Genomic DNA, 21,756 nt, shown 5'->3' with positions numbered 1-21,756 from the left:
CTTTCCGACCCTCAAGTCGTGAGTTTATCTCCTTTCCGACCCTCGCGTCGTGAGTTTATCTCCTCTCCGACCCTCGAGTCGTGAGTTTATCTCCTCTCCGACCCTCGCGTCGTGAGTTTACCTCCTTTCCGACCCTCGCGTCGTGAGTTTATCTCCTTTCCGACCCTCGAGTCGTGAGTTTATCTCCTTTCCGACCCTCGCGTCGTGAGTTTACCTCCTTTCCGACCCTCGAGTCGTGAGTTTATCTCCTTTCCGACCCTCGCGTCGTGAGTTTATCTCCTTTCCGACCCTCGCGTCGTGAGTTTACCTCCTTTCCGACCCTCGTGTCGTGAGTTTATCTCATTTACGACCCTCGAGTCGTGAGTATATCTTTTTTCCGACTCTCGTGTCGTGAGTCTATCTCCTTTCTGACCTTCGTGTCATGGATTTCCAACAGTTGCAGATAGTTGTCATATACACTCCAATGTGTCTGTAGGCCCATTACTTGATTAGCATCTTTACAATCAACACGAATATGCAGAACTATGAAAGCCAATGTCTGTTTGGTCCCTTTGAAGTCAACACTTGCTTGACCCATTAATCCCACTTGTTGGTGGTGTTCCCTTGAAGGACTAATTCTTGTTTGATGCTCCGGCCGATACTTGTTTGGTGTTCTAATCATTGCTTGCCTATCAGCTCATTGAATCCAGTGCCTGTATGGAAAGTTTCAAAGCCAAGATGGCTGACAATCTATTTGCTCTTGCATTTGCCCATTGTGGGTGAGCATTACCGTTCTCTGCCATGTGAGGAGACCCTGTGAAAGATGTCATGCTATATCCTGGGGCATTTTCATTTGTTTGTCTCGCAGGTACGTCCTTGCAAGCGCTTTGCATCAACATGTTGGCGGACCTAGCCATGAGAGATTCTCACTCCCCAGACGAGTGCTTCCTAACGAGAGATTCTCATTCCCCAGTGGATTACATTCAGATGAGACTTTCTTTGCTCCAGGATTCTCATATCCTCAGTAAAGCACATCTTAATGCATTCTCTATGCTCCAGAAGCCTTATTCCCGACGGAATGCTTTCTCCCCAGTTGAATCATGATGGAATGGTGTCTGATTCCCCAGCTAGCTCTTAATGAGGTTCCTTGCCCGAGTTCCTCGTTCTTCCCAGTAGAGCGTTTCTCTCCCCAACAGATCGACCTGTTTTCCCCAGGAGAGTCATCTTATTCCCCAATGGAGTTGCCTTAACAAGAGGTTCTTATGCGAGTTCCTTATCCCCAATGGATTGCTCATATCCCTAGCAAATCGTTGTGAAGAAGTATTCATCTTCCCCACTGAGCTTCTTTCCTCAACAAAGATTCATTTTCATCCTCAGCAGGATCCGTTCTCGTTTAGAATTTCCCCAGCGGAATGCGTTCTACACAAGCAAGTTGGTCATTCCTCATCAGAGTTGTCTTCATGACTTGCTCTTATCTCCGCATCCCCAGAATGTCGAGACTTTGCTTCTCCAATGAAGTTGCCAAGGTATTCCCCAAGCAGTCATTTGGGATGTTCATATCCCCAAGCAAGATTTATTCCCCAAGCAGAGCTCGCATCTAGATTTGATCATCTCCAGCAGATTTCTGATCCATCTTTGCCAGCTCGCAGTTTGTGACTTCTGGTCACTCATCTTGTCCTCCTCGCAGAGTTCTATACTCTCTTCAGGACTTCTTCAGCAATTCAGTGCTCATCCGTTGTTTCCTTAAGCAACGTCCGAATCATGCATCATTTGCATAGCATTCTCAAAAGCGTATAACGTCTTCTTTCTCGAGAACGTTATTCTATAAACATTCATACATGCATCATGCATAAACCATATCATATCTGTTGTTTCTTTCTACAGGAAAGTTATCCAGATACGAATGCTCCCCAGAGAGCAATACTCGCCTAATCATTACGGGCGTTATCCTGATGTTGAGATCAGAAGAGGAATGTCATTTCATCCGTTGAAGACATTTCGTTTCCGGCGCACACAGTTCGGATGAGATATCTGTCCTTATTCTTGATATTCAGATCAGTTGAAGGGACCGCCTCCAGATCTCCCCAAGATCTTTCTAAGGAGCCAGCCACTGATATCTAGATCAGAGGGAGATGTCTGCCTGGTTGACTTTGTCATTCAGAAGAGGATTGTTCTACTTATTTTCTGGCGCCGTTCAGATCAGTTCAAAGACATTCCTATTCCCGATGCTCCCAGATCGGTGGAAGATATTTGTTCCTATCCTGATATTCAGATTAGTCGAAGGAACCGCCTCCGGATCTCTATAGATCTTCCGAAGGAGCAAGCCCTCTGATGCATCAGATCAGTTGGAAATATCTACTCCCTGACGATTTAGTTCGTTCAGAAGAAGAAACTCGTTTGCCCAGTCCTGATACCTTACTATCAGTTGAGAGCGTTTTCTTTACCCGGCGTACACAGTTCGGAAGAAACATCTGTTCCTATCCTAATATTCAGATTCAGATTAGTTGAAGGAACCGCCTACGGATCCCCGTGGTCTTACGAAGGAGCAAGCCACTGATATCATCAGATCAGATGGAGATGTTTGCCTGATTGACTTTTTCATTCAGATGAAGATTGTCCTACTTATTTTCTGGCATCATGTCCAGATCAGTTTAAAGGCATTCTTTCCCCGGCGTACACAGTTCGGAAGAGATATTGTTCCTATCCTGATTACCAGTTCAGTTGAAGGAACCGCCTCCGGATCCCCGTGGTCTTACGAAGGAGCTAGCCGCTAATTCCCAGATTAGTAGGAATATCTACCTGATGATTTAATTGCATCAGAAGAGATGTCTGCCCAGATTCCCAGATCATGATTCCCAGATCAGAGATACCTATTACCCGTTGATGTCCAGATCAACCGATGTATCTCCCTCGATTCCCAGATCGACTTAAGACATCTATCCCGATGCAAGTTCGGAGACATCTGCTACGTCTGATTCTCAGATCAGTCGAGATGTTCCTTCTCTTGATGCCCAAATCATTTGAAGTGTTTCCCCTGCCTGTGGGTGCCCGTTCCTTCTTATCACAAGTTGGAGCTTATTTAACTATCCAGATCAATTGAAGTTTTTTCTCCCTGCTTGCGGGGTGGTACATTCCTTCTTATTGCAAGATGGAATCTTCTATTTGATCAAGAGCGCAAATTTTTGAGTTCATTCTGGTATTCAATCTCCTTCCACCTCAACGGTTCGAAACTTTCGTTTCTCGCTCGTCAGGTTCAAGAAGTTTGAATAGGGGCAGCTGTTGCACCCCAAAATTTGCCCTCTTTCTTTGTGCTATAAGTTATCAACGACGTGTATTTCGTCGCTCAAAAATGAAGAAAAATAATAAAGAGTTCCATTGTACATGGTGTGCGCAATCGTTAATTCAACTGAGATTCACATGAATTTAGATTTGTGTTCAGGATTAATCGGTTTGTTCTTAAGCATCTGATTTGTCGAGAATTAATTCAAGCTTGCCAAAATGGAAGGTTCATTTATATGGTCTTTCGGTACACAAGTTTCAAGACTCATGTCATTAGTTCAAATGTTGTGTTGGCAAACGTTTCGTTGGGTTCACGCCTTAACGAATGCGTGAACCCAAAAAGGAGTTGGGGACTTCAAAATTCAATTTAAAAGAGAAGATTGTTTTGAATAATGGAGGGGTTTTGTTCATTGAAGTTAAAAGTCTACAAGGTTACGGAACGTTATTGTCCCAATACATTCAATACTCATTACAAAAAAAGACTTTATATCCAAAATCTAAAGTCCATTCATGACAAAATACTCAAAGTCCAAATACAGGTATTGAATGCAAAACTTCAGCAAAAACTAAACAAAAAGAAGGCTTTGTGTGCATTCAACAAAAGGCTTCCTCCATTACTGATCCAATTTGGTGATGAACGTCCAAAACCGAGAGAAAACGTAACAAACTCAACCTTTCTTCAACCTTCTTTCAGATTCAATCTCCACATACTCTCAAACACTTCAATCATCACCATCACGATTCCTCTTCAATCTCAGAACCTTCAAACTTCCTTCAATCTTCACTAACACTGCCTCCATCTTCAATCTTCACACTACCTCCACTCTCAAGAATTCACATAGAACCCTTCAATTCACCTTCATCTTCACCACCAATGATCTTTCTCTGAACCGTTCTTCATCATCAATCAATCTTCATCATATCAGAACCTTGATTCACCAACCTTCAACGCGTTCATCATCATCTCCACCACCTCATCAACATCGCAACAACACCTCTTCAATTTCTCTTCGTTTTCCATCGTAACAACTTCACTCCAGAAAATAACACAGAAAAATCATCACCGATAAAACCTTCATTCACGCAGCAATTCACCGAATCTTCAACCATCACGTTCATTCATCATCATCGCAACGTGCCTTCGTCAACAACATCCCTGCGAACAACAGGAATTAAAACTAAGTTCAGATCGAAACGAAGGAACGAAAAGAAGAGAGACGAAATCGTATGAGAACATTTGAGAAGGATCGTGAACGGAGAAGGTGAAAAACGGCGGTGATTTGAATGCTCCAATCGGAGAAGGTTGAAGCCGAAAATAGAGAGATGATGAGCGGAGAGATGCGAGTGAGATGAGAGGCAAAGTTTTTGATCGGAGACGAACAACTCCGTCGCCGTCGCGCCGCCGTGGTTGAAGGAGGGAGAATCGGAGAAAAAAGAGGGAGACCGTCGTGCGCCGTATGAAGAAGAAGGAGTCTGAGTTTAAGAACTCCAATGGCCATAACGTAACCCTATCCCTCTTTTGTTTAATCTCTTCATTATCATGGTTTTAATTGGTTTCAATAGCATTAATAGGAGTTAATTGAGGATTAATTGATATTTGGATTTGATTAAGTTTGAAAGAATAAAGAAATCTGAATAGTTTGGATCAAGCTCCATTGAGACCTTCACTAGATTACTGAATCCACACTACACGTTGGGCCTCACGAAATGCTATGCTAACACCCCCTGGTGAGCCCATCACAGCACGTTTTTGGTACACAAACTTTGAAAAAAAGACTCTGTTGGGTTTAATCTTTTGGGCCTAGCGCCCTTATTGCTGTATACACCAAATTTCTGACTGTTGACACCCTTGATTCCATTATTTCATGTTAGAATTAATTTCTTTTCACATAGTTTTCTCCTATTTTCTTTTAGATAATAAAACATATAAAAATCAAGTAGTTTTGTTAGATTTTTCCATGATAGAAAAAATAATCAAAAACATGTAATACTTCTTTGTTGGATTTTAAATGCTTTTGTTACATAGTTTTGTTCTATTTTTTTTAGATGAAAATGTCATAAAAAAACAATTTGCTCTTGTTAGACTTTTTGTTTAGAACTTAATTAGGATTTAATTTCTATTATTTTCTATGGCGGATGCGTGTCTCCTTGTTATTACTGATTTGTTTGCTGAGATGTGCGAGGTACTTCGAGAGGGCCTTCGATTGCTTCGTGTTCCACTTTATTTGTGGGACACGAATTCGCTTCCGGTGCGACTTGACTTGTGTTGTGTTCCACTTTATTTGTGGGACACGAAATTATTCCCGATGCGATTCATCTGATCTCTCATTCATTGAGATGTATATTCCTGTATTGTCTGGCTTGCATTCTCTTGCAGGTTGCTCGTGTGGTTATGCTCGACGCGTGCTACATGTCGCTTGTAACTTTGCTTGATGATGGCTTTCACGACGACGCTTTCTGACTTGCTTTGCTTGATGCTAGCTTACGCGAAGTATTTTGGACTTCTCTGCTCACGCTTGCTAGCTCATTGCGGATTTGCTATCTGTTCGGTATTGTCTCCCGTTTCATTTTATTTCTCCCGCATTTTTCCGCTTTCTCGCATCATCCTATAACATGAGAAGTAGGACTTAGACATGCATCTGGCCAAGCCCTCGAAAGAGGCTCTGTTTTTGTTGGTGTGTTTATATTTGTGCTTTGCGGCAGGGAGTCACGGTGTAATAAGTCCTATATGGCACTCCGTTAAGTCCTCATGGAAGGCATGCGGAAAGGGTTAGCAATCAACCCCCGCCTAGTCTCATCGAGTCTTTTCATTATGCGCACGCTACGCGTTGCTCGCTTCTGAACCAGCACAAGATCTTGTTATCGAGTATGTCAGGAAAAGGGTTCATGTAGCCGGACCCCCGCCTTTCCTATAGCTCGCGTCGCTCGACGTTGATGCTCGGTGTACGCACGCACCGTTTTCCTTTATGATCCGTGACGGCTTGGTTGCTGAGAGGGGTCCGCCCTCTTGTCTATGGCCCGATCATTTTCGCGAGGTCTAATGCTTGGTTGACTTGGGTTGAGCTGCTCCCCTTGGCTATGGCGGGACCGCTTTTCTACCATTCGGTCAGTACCGTTGGTTTTGTTTGCTTTACGAGCGGATGCTCGTTTGTGTGATATTATTGTGTGCTTCCCCTTTCCCACGTAGGTTGATAGCTTAGCTTAAACCTATACCCTTTGTATGATAACATTAGGTAGCAAGCTTTCCCCCTTAGCTTAGGTTTTCCTCATGCATTCTTTAAAACACAAACCACACTCTTTGATTTTCTTTTCTTAAGAACTTGTTATTTCCGCTCCATTCCCAAGCGTAAGCCTCCAAAGGTCGAGCAGCGGAGTGTGAATGTAACTCGTTCACCTAAAAAACACAAAACAAACATAAATTAGTTAGCCGAGCTACGGAAGCTCTGATTCTGCAAAACAGATACGTAGGCAGCGGGGTAGGGCCCGTGCGAGCACAATCCTTTCTTTTCCCTACATTCTGCATTCATTTTAGTCCAGATTAGAGTAGTTTGCTTACACACCCATAGATTTAGACACAGGCGTGGATACCATCGAGTACGATGGGCGCGAGGGGTGCTAACACCTTCCCCTCGCGTAACCGACTCCCTTACCCTTTTTCTCTGGTCGTGAGACCGTTGTTTTATTTTGTGGTTTGCTGGCATTCCCTTCCTTTTCAGGATAAATATGTTAGTGGCGACTCTGTTAATTTTCGCGGTAGCGACAGTGTCTCTACTTCTTCTTCTTCCTTTGCTATTTTACATGCTGACTTATGGGGTCCCTTCTCTACTATTTCTATTTCAGGTTACAAGTACTTTTTTACCCTTGTAGATGATTATTCAAGGCATACTAGGGTCATTTTTCTTAAGACAAAAGATCAAACTAAGCTTAGCCTCATTCAGTTTATTGCCTATATAGAAAATCAGTTTAACACAACTCTCAAATGTCTAAGAACTGATAATGGAACATAATTTCTAACACTATCAGACTTTTTACTAGCCAAAGGAATTATCCATCAGAAAACCTGTGTGGAAACACCACAACAAAATGGGGTAGTGGAGAGGAAACATCAACACATTCTTAATGTGGCTAGATCTCTCTTTTTCCACTCCAATATCCCTTTAAACATGTGGAACTTTTGTATTCAACATGTTGTGCATATAATAAACAGACTACCTTCACCCTCACTCAATTCCAAATGTCCTTATGAACTCTTGTTTAATAGACCTCCTTATCTTTTGCATTTAAAAGTTTTTGGCTGTCTCTCCTTTGCTACCTCATTATAAGCTCATAGGACAAAGTTTGATTCTAGGGCTAGAAAGTGTGTGTTTATTGGTTACAAGGATGATGTGAAAGGCTATATGCTTTATGATCTTCTTACTCATCAAATTTTCATTTCAAGAAATGTGATCTTCTATGAAAATTCTTTTCCTTTTAAATCCAGCAATGTGTCTGCTCCTACCTCTGTTTCAGCCAGTACACTCAGTCATTTTCTGGATGACTACCCTTCTATGTCCTCTAATACTGTTTCACAGTCCAGCACCACTGATATTTCTTTTTCTGATATGTCTAATGATGATAGTGGAGCACTTTCCTCTTTTCCTACTAGCATCCCCACAAATTCTAGTCCTTCTAGTCAGCCTAGTCATTATGGCCAGCCCACCGATGTTGACATTATCCATAGTCACACCCCTCCCATTAGTACTTTACTTGAATTCATTAATTCACCTTTATCTTTACAGCAACACAACTCCCCTTTACCTAATGGTTCATCTTCTTCTGATGACCAGCATTGTCCTACAAATATTAACCCTATACCTGAGTCTTCTTCTCAGGATCATGACATGCCTCAGGTTCCTCAGTCTTTACCTTCTAGACATTCAATTAGAAATTCTCATCCTCCTCATTACTTAAAATATTATCATTGTTATTCATCTTCATCTCATACATCATCTAACATTTTATATCCTTTATCATCTGTTCTCACACATGATCATTGTGCACCATCTTACAAACATTTTTTCTTATCTGTGTCTTCTAACCCCGAGCCTAAAACCTTTACACAAGCTATAAAATTTGCTTGTTGGAAAGATGCTATGAATGCTGAATTACTTGCTCTTGAAGAAAATCACACATGGAGTGTTGTTGAACTTCCTCCAAGAAAGGTCCCTATTGGGTGCAGGTGGACATATAAAATCAAAAACAAGCCTGATAGTTCCATTGAACGATATAAGGCCAGATTAGTAGCTAAAGGCTACACACAAATGGAAGGCATAGACTAATTTGACACATTCTCACCTGTGGCTAAGATTACCATTGTTAGAGTCTTATTTGATGTTGCTGCTATCAAGGGCTGGCACCTGGAACAATTGGATGTTAACAATTCCTTTCTTCATGGGGATCTTGATGAAGAAGTCTACATGACTCTCCCCCTGGTCTTTCCACTTCCAATCCTTCTCATGTATGCAAGCTTCAAAAATATTTGTATGGGCTTAAACAGGAAAGTAGGCAATGGTACTCTAAGCTTTCCTCTTTTTTAATTTCCTTGGGCTATAATCAATCTCAGGATGATCATTCATTGTATGTGAAAACTCATAAAGATGTGAACTCTCAGAAGAACTGCTTTACTGCCATCCTTGTTTATGTGGATTACATTGTACTTGCTGGCAATTCTATTCATGAGATCCACCTGGTCAAACATGTTCTGGATCTGGAATTCAGAATTAAGGACCTTGGACAACTCAGATTCTTCCTAGGTTTTGAGATTGCTAGATCATCCAAAGGCATCTTCATGAACCAAAGGAAATATTCTCTTGAATTGCTCGAAGATACTGGATATCTGGCTGCTAAACCTTCCCCTGTTCCCTTTGACCCTAACATCAAATTATCTCTTACTGATGGTACACATATGGCAGATCCTACTTCTTATAGGAGACTTATGGGTCGACTGATATATTTGACTAATACTAGACCTAACATTTCTTTTGCAGTGCAGCATCTTAGTCAATTTGTTTCCAAGCCCCTTGATTCACACTACCAGGCCGCCACCAAAGTCTTGAAGTATCTCAAATCTGATCCTGCTAGAGGTATCTTTTTCTCTGCTTCAAGTGCTCTTAAACTATCTTCCTTTGCAGACTCTGATTGGGCCAGGTGCCCTACTACAAGGAAGTCCATCACTGGCTTTTGTGTCTTACTTGGCTCTTCCCTTCTTTGTTGGAAATTAAAGAAACAAAACACAGTGTCTCGATCCTCTACTGAGGCTGAATATCAAGCCTTTGCCTCTCTCACTTGTGAATTACAATGGCTGCGATACCTCTTCCATGACCTTATGATTTCCTTTCAGCAACCTGCTTCTGTTTACTGTGATAGCAAATCCGCTATCTATCTTGCTCACAATCCGGCTTTCCATGAACGCAGCAAACACATCGAGTTAGATTGTCATGTGATTCGTGAGAAAATTGGTTCTAAACTAATCCATTTGTTGCCAATCTCTACTACAGCTCAGTTGGCCGATGCCTTTACAAAACCTCTACATTCTCCGGCTTTTACTTCCATCATGGGCAAGTTAGGAATTTGTAGCCTCCACAGTCCAACTTGAGGGGGGATATTAGCTTACATTATACATCTTGTAGTTATTCACTATAGTTTCTTTTATTATTAGTCACATAACTTAATAGCTAAGCTGGCAAGTGCTTATAGGATAGTTATCCCTTGTATATAACTCACACACTTGTATTGAGATCATTTGAGTTGAATAGAATAGTTCTGCCATTTCTTTATCTTCTTCTTCTTGCACACTATGGAAGTTTTCTGTTGTTTCAATTATGGTAGTTACATTCACTATTCAGCCATTGTTGACATATTCATTAACAAACCAAAATGATGTCTTCATATCATTACTGCAATTCAATTAAACACAATGGTATGTGCAATAATATACCTCTACTTAGAACTACATCCTAGGATTTCTACTTTTTTTGAATCGACAGTGTCTCAATTTTGCATAACCAAGGGATAATAATAGGAACCTAAGCTATCAATCACGATTCATAATAGCTCTCAAAATAACGAGATACTACAAACTGACATACCAAAGCTTGTATAATTAAAAATATGCAAAGTGATTGAAAAATTATTTATCGTTTAGAAGGTTGAAAAACAAAGTTGGTTACAGTAGTTTATCTAAAATTAAGTTGGCTACATGGACTTGAAGAATATTAAGGGTTGTGTTATACATGGACTTGAAGAGATGACCATTTCATTGTTGATTGTAAATAGATTTTATAATTATTATTTGTCTATTATGTAAGATTCCTATTTCTTGGTGGCTTATTTTATTTTGATATCATATTATTCTACAATTAGCTTCTACCTATAGACTTGTAATTCTATTGTTAAAAAGTATCAAATTTAAGTTGGTACCAGAGCTCTTTGATTCACTCCATCTATTTTATTTTAGGGATTCAACCACCATGAACACTGACCCGATTTAATGTTACCCCCCATATTCTCTCAGTTCCTTTTTAAATGTTACTTTTTAGAAGAAAAAAAATTATTTCTTTTTAAGTGTTATTTCAAAGTTCATAGTAATATTGATTGTAGTTTGGTCAAAATTACCCTTAATTATTTATTAATAGAGAAAAAAGTTAAATAAATTACTAAACAATTAAGGGTATTATAGCCAAAAAAATAATCATTGTTTAAAAAGTAACAATAATTATTAATTGTCTTCGTACATCAAAAAATAACACTTAAAATAGAACGGAGGGGGTGACAGTCGTCCATTAGCGGAATATTTGAATCGTCGGTCTTATACCAATATTAGACCTATGCAATTGTATTTTTTTCATGGGCAACAAATTTGCTACACTATTGTTATTACTTAATTATTAGATTGACCATTTGGATCGCGATTGAAGCATAAGGTGGCAAGTGTTTGTCATTGTCATAATTCATGACTTGTTATATTTCCTACTGCTACAATTATACTCCCTCCGTTCCAAATTATAAGAGAAATTCACTTTTTAGATTCATTGAATTATTAATGTATCTGGTCTGTATATAGACCAGATACATTAATTATTCAATGAATCAAAAAAAGAGAATTTTTCTTATAATTTGGGACAGAGGGAGTACATCTTTTCACATTATGCATCTCATGATTTCTATCAATTGTTGATAGATGTTGTTTTGGTTTTTTTTTTTTTTGCAAGCAGCTCTTCCCCTACAGCTGCTTCGCTACTCTTTGTTTGTGTTCTTCAAATTTGCTTTTTAATCACAAGCCAGGATTCTCTATAAACGTACGTGTGTCGTTGAGGTATGATTTTATCCTTAACTTTGAGTGTATCTTTACGGTATGATTTCATCTACTTAATATTAATAGGGTTGTTGATATTCATCAATATGAGATGTTTTGGATGGATTATGCTTCCTTTTGGTATTTTAGATTTCTGAGTTGGAAAATATTAGAATTTACTGAATTCAAATTTTATTTATGTTGCCCTTTGTCTGGTAAATTGCACACACAATATTGATAAGCTTATTTTTCATCAAGAATAGAGTAAAAATGAACTATCTACAATAATTTGGAGATTGAGTAACTACTTCCTCTAAATATTTAGCATATTCAATAACATAAATCAACGCTTCACAAATTACTGGTAATTTCAAATCCAAGGAGCACCGAGAAAAGTAGTGATTGACTTCTCGTGAGTATGATACAGATATCAACAATCAACCTGGCCCTCAATCTTTTCCAAAAACATTGTTATAGCTTCTGTAACTTATGCCAACCCATCTTTACTGTAAGCTCTAAATATCATCATGCTTATGTTTATCTGGAAAGTTCGCTGCATAGATATCAAATTCATACAGTGAAAATCAAAACCTGACTTGAGGGAACATCTCTGATTGAGGGAACATCTCTGGAAGTTCCTTATATGTATGGTGTTGAGGTGTTAGAAAGGTTGGCCTTAGATTTCATCATGATCTGGTTCTCTCTGAAGGCTTACTCTATGATGTTGTGATTCTTAGAAGTTGGCTTCAAGTAGACAATTAAAGGTTCCAAATACTCTTGGAGCACCTTCATGTCAATCTATAAAGGAGTTCTAAAGTAAAGTGAGAGCAATTCCTGTCTAGGCTTTGTTCTAGATTCTGTGAGAGGATCCATTGGGATGTTCTCTAGAAGGATGTCCATCATTGGTGTTAAATAGTGTTAGACGCTAGGCTTAAGGATCTAGAGGGGGGTGAATAGATGCCTCAGAATTTTTCAGATTTATTTCAAGTTTAGGCGAAAGCGTTTCGGGATCGACTCTTGTCTATTCCGAACCACTATTGAAAGGATCGGATATGTGATGAAACCACAAAATAGTTAAGAGTTAACGATGAAAAGACCACTTAGAGAATCAATCAATTAAGCTAATGTAAATCATTTAACTACTTGCTTGATTAACTTTGTTTGAAATGACTTGATAATGGTTGAAGCAATATATCAAACACTTGGTAATAATGTCCAAATTGATTATGATTCAATGTGTGGTGACTTGTGATGTTTGTGCAGAATCTTATCACACAAGTTTAACACTTGAACCTTTGATCAATTTGCAATTATGACCAGAGTTAAGCTAAACGTAAATGAAAAGATAAAAGCAATAAGAACACGATATTTGTTCAGGCAGTTCGTCGATCGTCCTTGCTACGACTACATCTGCCCCCAATTCCAAACGGGAATTGGGATGTCTTTCATTATGATTGAAAACATTTTATACAAAGAAGATAACAAAGCGATAACGATAAACCGAATATGTTGATCCTTTGAATCTTCTTCCCCTTGATCTTGAGCCAGATCAAGTATCTTCCAAGAGCTTCACTTTGACTCACTTTCTGCAGTGTTTTGAAATGCTCGAACCCTTGTTCTTCAATCTTCACACTCAGCTGAATCTTTGATGAAGTCTCTTGATAAAAACCCCCAAAATTCACCAATCTTGGAGGACAAAATCCGCAGATTTTATTCACCAAGAACCCCACAAATCTTCACCCACTAGGAATCTTCAATTCCGTTCCATGGATGTTATCGATCTTGATCGCAAACCCTCAACGCAAAAATAATTGTGTGTAGTTGTGTTGGAGTTGAGAAGAAGAACTAAGATGAGAAGCCTTTGTGTCTCTTTCAGTTGTTGGTGTTAAGAATGAATAATTAACATAAAAAGATATATATATATATATATATATATATATATATATATATGTATATATAGGAGCTGGTATGTTGATGCAGAGAAAACATACAATTTGGCAATTTTTGAAGAGATATGTTGACCTACTTCATTGATTAGGTCGACCTAAATGGAGCATATTAAACCAAGTTGTAATTGTTGCCAGTTGGGTCGACCTGTTGGGGGTTTGGGTCGACCTAAGATCAGTTGAAACACGTTCTTGGAACTTTTCTTCAGTTTAGGTCGACCTAGGAGCGTGGGTGAGTCGACCTAACAGAAACATAGTTTATTTGCTTTAGTTTGAGTCGATCTGATGATGAGCTAGGTCGACCTAACAGATGCAAAATCATATGCTGAGTAATTGGAGCTTTACAGGTTGACCTGGGCACATGGTAGGTCAACCTACATTGTCTTAGATAGCCAAAACTTGCTTTTCCTTGAGTCATTCACTTGTGCTTTTGTATTTGTTCACTTATGATGTTTGCCATGAATCGAAAACTCCTTTGTGAGTATAGGCTGGTACTTACATACTCCCCCTTTTTGATGATGGCAAACATTTGATTAAATGACGAAAGCTCCCCCGGACTTGTATGCGTGAGCTCCCCCGTACTCTCAACTCATCTCCCCCTTTGACAACATCAAAAGATAGACAACATGATAATAGTAGAAGAGAATAACATAATAATCTAAACAAAACAATATCTTACATAACATAATAGTAGAGCAGTAGAATATAATATCCAAACATATTTAAAAGTACAAACCAAGCTTAAGTTCAAGTAATTAAAAGTAAGCAATAACAGAATAGAAATGAAATGCAATGCAATGAGATGAGCTAATGAGATGCAATGCTTGCTAATGTCTGTCCCGTCTTCCTCGTCCTCTTTGGAAACCTTGAGGTCGATCCTCTTCAACTTGTTCCAGCAGGTCATGGACGGATGTGTTGAGAATGTTGAAGCGTTGGCTCAGACTAGCATGTCTATTTGTTGCTGTTTCTTCAAAACGGTTCTGTCGTTCAGTCATGTTTGAGGCAAAGGTTTCAAAATCGCTTTTGTGCTCTTGAGCCAAGCGATGAAGATTTGCATACTGGAGTTGTTGTTCATTATAACGATCTTGTTGAAGCTGTTGCATATTCTAAAATTGGAGCTATTGTGCTTCAAAGTTTTGTTGTTGACGAAGTTGCATGTTCTCTAGCATAGCAATGATGTTGGATTGTTCCGGCTGAGGTGGGGCTGTGTATCCCCAAGGGATTTCCTCCTCTTGAGGAGGAACATATTGCCAATTTGAATCCCCATCATGAGGAACATCTTCCATGGTGTGATCATCATCATTTGGCATGTCAAGATCATGTCCTTCCTCTTCATTACCTCCAAGGTGACCAAATTCTGCAGGATCATCATAATTGTAAATAATTTTTCCGGTTCCCTTTTGGATGAGATAGTAAGTTTGCCTATTTGGATCCCAGTGATAGCCCATGAGGGTCAAGGTTGTCTGAGAGAATTCTTGAGGCTGTTTGACCCTAATGTAAGACAGTCCATCAAGTTTCATACCAAAATGGTTCACAATTGTCTGAATGATTGAACCATAGCATAGAGCAGTAGTTTTCTGCTTTACCTCATAGAACTTGGTGGCGAGAAAATTTGGCCAGTTCACACGGGTTCTGTTTTGAAGCAGATACATTAATAGAATTTCACTTCGTTTAACTCTAGAGTATCCTCCTGCTCGTGGTCTAATGATTCTTGAGATGATCCAATTTAAGAGCCTAGGATCTCTTTTTAAGTGCCCTGCTGTAATTGTTTCATTTGGTTTGTCAATAACGGAAGGGTCTTTGAGGATTGATCTCATGTAGGCCAAGTGATCATAGTTAGCCGGAACCTCACCGTCTTCTATACAGAGTTCATCTCCCACAAGTGTAAGGCCAAAGATGCTGACCCAAACCCTTTTGTCAACAAGGTGCGATCTAGACCCTATCTTAAACCTGAAGCAACAACCTTCCCCCTTTTGTAACCCAACATAGAAAGCCCTAACAGTATTCTCACAGTAAGGAGTGTCACATTCCAATAGTGGATGGATATTTTGATGCCTAATCAGATTAGTAACTTCGGGTATATGCATATGGTCGGCTACCTTAGGGTTATAAACATATTGCTTGATAATTTTCCGTTTCATCTGCCATTTTTCAAAATTTTCTCTACAATCGGAATGAACAAGAATGAAAATGTATGCATATGTATGGAGGAGAATGGGTCGGGTCGACCTAAAAGCCCAATTTTTGACATTTATGTCTCAGTAGGTCGACCTAAACTAAGGCTGCGTCGACCTAACAGAAGCACTGAAAAAAGACTTCAGAATAGGTTGACCTAAAATAGGTGTAGGTCGGCGTAGCTGGAAGTGTTTTTGTTAATTTTAAAAAATGCTTCAACAGGTCGACTCAGATGCATAGGAGGTCGACCTAAAATGCTTAAAATGCTTGAAATTGCAATGGAGAGACTTATGAGTGTTAGATGTCTGCTTATTCTTTTATTTGTATGCCCAAACATGATATATTATGAGTAATAGTGAACAACATATACATGTAAATGAGATATGTGGAGAAGCATACATGAAGTCACTATAAACATGTTAATTGATAGCATATTATAGCATCAATAATATTTTTGGAAGTGAACAACAAACATGTTACCATTTTCTCAACTTGCAGATATCTTGTCATCTTTGTCAATGTAGCACGATCCTTGATTGATTTCGTACTACCTTCATGCTAAGAGAAGTGTTAGCTTGAGCATAATCAAAGTATATAGTTAAAAATAATTAAATAAACAAAAAAAAGCACGTTTAGCTCAGATTAGAGATATCTAATATCCCTAATTCTCTTCGAATGTTGAAGAACGGCTCGGTTGCAAGAGATTTGGTAAAGATATCAGCTAGTTGTTTCTTGCTCTCTACATGTTCAAATATTACTTCCCCTTTTTTCACATGATCTCTTAGGAAGTGATGCCTTATTTCGATATGCTTGGTTCGTGAGTGTATAACAGGATTCTTGCTTAGGTTTATGGCGCTTGTGTTGTCGCACATGATAGGTATTCGATCAAGCTTAATGCCAAAGTCAATGAGCTGCTGCTTGAGCCATAATATCTTAGCACAGTAGCTTCCGGCAGCTACATATTCTGCCTCAGCTGTAGATAATGCAACTGATACTTGTTTCTTGCTGTGCCAACTTATCAATGAATTTGAGAATAGATGACATGTCCCACTGGTGCTCTTTCTGTCAGATTTGCATCCAGCAAAGTCGGAGTCGGAGTATCCCACCAAATAGCATTCATTTCCCTTAGGATACCATAGGCCATATGTAGTAGTTCCACGGAGATATTGTAGAATTCGTTTTATAGCTTTTAGGTGTGATTCCTTTGGGCATGATTGGTATCTTGCGCACATGCATACACTAAACATAATGTCTGGTCTTGAAGGTGTGAGGTACAATAGTGAGCCTATCATACCTCGGTACAATGTCACATCAACTTCTTTACCTTTTTCATCCTTGTCTAGGTTGCCATTGGTTGCCATAGGTGTGTCAATCTCCTTTGCCTCACTCAATCCAAATCTCTTAAGCAACTCCATGCAATACTTGGTTTGACTAACGAAGGTTCCTTGACTAAGTTGCTTGATTTGTAGACCAAGGAAGAAGTTTAATTCTCCCATGAGGCTCATCTCAAATTCACTCTGCATAAGCTTAGAAAATTCTTTGACAAGTTTTGCATTAGTCGACCCAAATATAATATCATCTACATAAACTTGAACCAAAAGTATATCTTTATCTTTTCTTTTAATGAAGAGAGTAGTGTCAACTTTACCCCTAAAGTATCCTTGACTAAGTAGAAATTTACTTAAACGTTCATACCAAGCCCTAGGAGCTTGTTTAAGACCGTATAAAGCACGTTTCAACTTATAAACATGGGTTGGATACTTGTAATTTTCAAAACCGGGTGGTTGAGCTACATACACCTCTTCATTAATGTAGCCATTTAGAAAGGCACTTTTAACATCCATTTGAAAGAGCTTAAAGTCTTTTGAGCAAGCATAAGCAAGTAAGAGACGAATAGCCTCGAGACGTGCTACGGGAGCGTACGTCTCTTCATAATCAATATCTTCCTCTTGATTGTAGCCTTGAGCTACTAATCTAGCCTTGTTTCTAGTAATAACTCTGTTTTCATCAAGTTTGTTACGAAAAACCCATCTAGTACCGATCACTTGATGTTCTCCCAGATGAGGGACAAGGTCCCAAACATCATTCCGTTTAAATTGGTTTAATTCTTCTTGCATGGCTGTCATACCCCAAAATTTGCCCACACTTTTTAGTGACAAATATTTTCGAAATTATTTTAAAATTGGATTTTTATAAAATCTTGGATTCATTTACGTTGACATCTGGAATTTCATAAATATTCGATTTACAGTCTATTTTAAAAATATAGTAGTTTACTCTTAAATTGTTTATATTTTAATAAATAGAAAATACTGGCCGATGCTTCATATACTTTCAGTTGGCTTTTTATTTTAAATAAATAACATAGCACGATCGGTAAGAATGAAAGGCTCTTCAAACATAAGGTCACGGGTTCAATCCCTGTTTGGTGCATTTCTATGTCATTTCCTTTTTAGGATTGGTTTTAACCTAATTCTAATCTATAAATAAAGCATTCCACATTCACAATTGTCATCAACAATTATCAACAATCCTCCTAATTTCATAACCTCCCATTCACTTTTTCAAACATTTTTCTAAATCTTTACATTTTTTTTTCATAACAATTTTGGCCGATGATTTCTATATGAGGCCCCCTCCTTAATTTTAATTTTTTTTGTTTTCAGCCATATGATGTTTAAATTGATGGTACTGTTTATTAGAATTCACCCACGCCCACAATCATTTTTAATTCCTATCCTTTTTGGTACATGCTAACACCATATTTTTTACAAATAACCATTAATTTAGTTTTATACAAGCCAAGAAATCCTAATATATCGTTAATATTTGCGATTTGTACATATCTCAAAAAAGAGTACAACATCATAACTTGAGTGTAAAAAACCTGTAAACAAATTCTTTTCATAAAATTTTCCATATTTTTCATCGCACAGTTACGTCACCGATTCAATAGAACGTTTTACTATTCATCAATTCATAATACAACCTTGTTACATTTTGTATAGTTTCTTTGGTCTCTTTTTGCAGGAAAAAGGGAGGAACAAAATTGTTAAAACAGAATTGAGCCATTCGCAAAATCCCGATGCCGCCTCCGACGAATCATCCCCTCACAAAGAACACGTCATACCGGAGCCAAATCGAAGCAGCCACGAAATTGTATTCAGTCGTCTTCGACGGCAACTCCGGACCTGCAACACTACCAGCAACTGAATAATTCATCCATCCTGCCACAATCATCAAATCTTGATGAATACAGTTCAATAGTACACACCGATTTGCACCACGGTTATCGACGTCGATCTGCAACAACGCACCAACCTGCAAATTGACAAAGACACAACACTCCACAACGATTTCGAACTTCATCAAATCTAATCACCCGCACAACACCGCGGTTCAATTCACTCCACTCGGATCACCTACGAGTCGTGCCTCCCCGGTTCTCTTCACAATTTCTTGTTTCTACAATGTTCTCCTTGTTGTAATAAACCTTAGTCCTCTATTAATTGCTCTAATCCGTGCTCAATCGGCATGTAATTTAGATTTTTAGAGTTAGGTTTTTGGAGGTGTTTTTGCGAGATTGGCTTTTGTAATTTGCTTGTTCGGAATTTAGGTAGCAGATTCAGATTCATGTCGAAAATCCAGGAACAGCCATATCTTTATTTGTTAGTTTTGGTGGAGTTTTGAGAGTTGGCCATGGTGGTTGAGAGATGTTATCGTGAGAGATAGCAGAGGGAGTTTTTTCTGGGAATCATATAACAGAGTAATTGGAACAGGAGCAGTTTGAAAACAGAGTGGGGGCGGACCCCTCCATTTAGGGTTAGCTTCCATTGGTTCTGGGCTTAATCTAAACAATAGGCCCATTCCGCTACCTCATATCACCACTTTTTTTGTTTTTTCGATTCAAACCCCCTGGCTCGGCTGGGATTTTCATTGGGCCGGTTATATGGACCCAGCGTCCAAAGCTTTGTTAATCCCCCATGTTTTACTTCTTTGTTTATTATAATATTCTTTATTGTTTGTTTAATGTTACTAATTTCTAGTTCATTAAAATATTTATAAAAAATAAAAAAAATATGCCCTTAATTTCTTTAATATATAAAAATAAAAAACACAAAAAAATATGTCTGTTAGTTTTTTTTTAGTTTACAATAATTATTATTTTGTATATATTTTTTGATTAATTTAACATCCTTATTTTATTAAGCAATTCATAATTTATACATGTTAATTAACCGCTTAAGTTAATTGTTCTCGTAATTACTTGTGAATAAATTATTGACTAAATATTAAAAATGTCAAAAATATTTGTTTTAATGTAAATATTTCTCTTTTAATTAAACATAGCTATCTTAGATTTGTTTTTTAACCAGTAACCAATAATCGATAATTGTTTAAATTTTATCATTTTGATCATGCATCATTTTATATAACAGTACTAACATTTTTGTTTTGATTGCGAGGTACTACCATCTTGAGCATTGGATTATTTGATGGACATTTACAATTTCGCTTCGTATATACTATTGTTCATTTGGTTTGTAATAGTTTTAACTAGGGATTTACTTTCCGCACTTCCACTGATTATGTAACTCTCCCAAAGCCATGTAATATCGTAGGAACTTTGCATTCCACACTTTATTTTCTGTATGATTAACTGTTAGTAATTAGGTGTGTATGGCAAGATAACGAAATTGAACGCTAGCTAACCTAAATACAAGATTAAATACTCAAATATGACACACGTGATTGCTGCATACACTCACCTCTAGGGTATGCCTCTCTTGGTCGCCTTACGAATAAAGGTCATGTCCCTCGAAATGTAGAGGTACCCATTAGCAAAGGTCCTTCAATATAAAATCGTCACTAAGTCCCTCGATGACCCTCAATTGTTGCCTACGAAAAAGTGACGATAGTCCCTTCGAACTTGCTAAAGGTACCTCTACCTGTTGCCTTCAACGACCTCCGATGACCCTTCGATTGTCCCGAATGTCCAATCAATGGGACTACCTACCCTTAAATGGTAAGGATAGCCCTGTTTCTCTTAGAAGAGTAAAAAGCGTAGAAAAAGACTAATCTAGGGTAGTGCTCTTAATATGCCTAGCTCGATTAAAAAACTTTTTTTCAATACTCTTTCAAAGACTAAGGCTACGCATTTACGCTAAAGTCCTTAAGCCCCTTTTCAATTTAAATCAAACAAAACAAACATTGAGCTAAGTAAATTAAGAGCCCGTAGATAACTACGGATGAAAAGGGTGCTTACACCTTCCCTTTTCATAACCTACCCCCCGAGCCCGTTTTTCTTTTAAAAAAAAGGTCTTTTTCTATACTTTTTACCTTTCCTATAGTTGGACAAAATAAAAGTCGGTGGCGACTCATGCTCACCGCAACATTGTTGCTTATAAAAAATAAAAGTCAGTTCTCCCACCGTATTACAATGGCCATTAGCCAATGCTCATCAAGTAATGCGTCCTTAGCGTTTTTCGGCTCAACTTGTGAAACAAAAGCAAAATGATGACAAAAGTTACTTATCTTGGAGCGTGTTGTAACGCCCTTTGAGATGTCCCCTATTATGTTGTCGATTGGATGATCTTTTACGTTTGTCCAGGCCTTAGGAAGTTCTTCGTTGTTTGAGATGCTTTCTTTTTCAACATTATCATGAGACTCATCTTTCTCTTTCTTAGCATCTTCCTTTGCAACACTTTCACTTTCGTCTTCCTTATCTTTGACAATGTCTTCAGTAGATGGGCCTGCACTATCAAAAGATATACCTTTCTCGACACATTTTGCATAAGATTCATCAAAGGACACATGAACTGACTCTTCAACTATAAGTAACCTTTTGTTGTAAATCCTATATGCTTTACTAGATTGAGAGTAACCAAGAAATATGCCTTCGTCAGCTTTAGCATCGAATTTCCCAAGGTTATCCTTACCGTTATTTAACACAAAATATTTGCAACCGAATACGTGGAGATGTGACACATTTGGTTTTCTACCCTTTAATAATTCATATGGTGTTTTGTTTAGTATAGGACGTAT

Source organism: Vicia villosa, linkage group LG5, assembly GCF_029867415.1.
Source record: "Vicia villosa cultivar HV-30 ecotype Madison, WI linkage group LG5, Vvil1.0, whole genome shotgun sequence".
Taxonomy (NCBI): domain Eukaryota; kingdom Viridiplantae; phylum Streptophyta; class Magnoliopsida; order Fabales; family Fabaceae; genus Vicia; species Vicia villosa.
Note: the sequence above shows the minus strand (reverse complement) of the source record.